The sequence below is a fragment of the Phytophthora infestans genome, genomic scaffold, assembly GCF_000142945.1.
Source record: "Phytophthora infestans T30-4 supercont1.11 genomic scaffold, whole genome shotgun sequence".
NCBI lineage: Eukaryota > Oomycota > Peronosporomycetes > Peronosporales > Peronosporaceae > Phytophthora > Phytophthora infestans.
Genome location: NW_003303748.1, coordinates 997,682 through 999,225, shown reverse-complemented (window position 1 = coordinate 999,225; position 1,544 = coordinate 997,682).

Here is a 1,544-nt window from a genome sequence, read left to right as displayed (position 1 = left end):
CCATAATCTCCCGAAGCACCGGGCGCCTTCTTTTGCCAATTCTCCAGTGATGCAACTGGTCTGGAGGAGACCAACGCATCGTCCGATAAAACAGTTGCAGATGTTGAAGCTGTATTACGCTGACGTCTTTCGGGCTCAATCTAAGATAGACCAAATATTACAGTAAATCTCTTTTTCATAAATTCTAGTGTTTACTTACTGCTGTTAGCCTCTCGACCAATACTCACAGGCTCATGCTCATCACGTGATAGTGCTACAGTCACTTTGCATGCGCGCAATTGGAATCTCAGCTTGCGTTACAGAGTAGTCTTGTGCTCAAAGCCTGCTCTTCGTCTTGCCTGGATGTAGGCGTGTTAGTTGAAGAGCTCGAACGAGAGCTTGGACGATCACCCAAGCTTCTTTTGCTCAGCCTAACGGACACGGAACGCGATTATGTCGTCTATTTGGCGAATAACAAAATGAGAGAGAGAGACAGCGAACTGGTTTTAATGTCTCGAATTGATTATATTATCAGATTTGCACCAAGAAGTACCCTTACCCAAATCTATATTTGTGGTTTTCGTGGTAGCCATGCATCTAATCCGGTGCGCTAGTTCTCTCGGCTCTAAGACTGAGAGTATACCGCTAAACCTTCGTTTCTATACCCCCAGATATAATTCTGCGCGATAGTTTGAATTCTGATAATTTTAAACTTGCTTTAAACGCTTTTATAACTTCTTGGAAAGGGGCAGTGGGCTCACTTGCTGTTGGCTTGGTTTTAATATTGGCTGACTTGGAAGGAACGACCCTTCAATTTGCGAGAGTGTCCGTCCGTCGCGTCTGACGTTCTGACTAAATACCCATGTGTAGTCGTTGTTTCTATCATGAGGGGACAGCATTACCATGGATAAAGTAAATGAATGTTATGGGTGTGTGGCCAGCGGAGGTAGCAATATACTTTACTGGAATGTTGCTAAGCGAGCGGACGATTAGAACGTCGCTAGACCACTACGTAGCGGTATGCATAGACGCCACATAAGTGCCCAATGAGAGTAGCAGACTATATACGGATCATCAGATCACTAGTATTCACTATGCCTGCCCGACTGGTACAATGTGTACATTTAAAACGGGTACGCTCGGGGCTCGAGAATAGTGTGAAGAGTACGACATGTGCTCGCCATCGCACAGTCAAATAATGACGGTTTGCAGCTTCCGTGATGATAACGGCTGCATGGAGGTCGCCGATAGCCACGCATGTCCACAGGGGGTATTTTCAAAATCGTCAATTAAAATTGTGCCCCTTTGACCGAAAAGAGGGAATCATGAGAATTTGAAAAGCGAAGTGGCGATTAAACTTTCTGTTTGTATTTGCATCAAGATTTGGCACCCCTTTTCACATCCCAAGGTAATCGCTAATAATAACCTACATCTGCTTTAATAGGTCCCCCTGGTAGAATTTACTTCATTTTCAAGGAGTACTTATGAAAACTTCAAAAAGGTGTTCTCTACCTTTTCGGAACGCAGTACATGTCTGTCGATAGCGCAGAGGCTTTGGCGCCGGG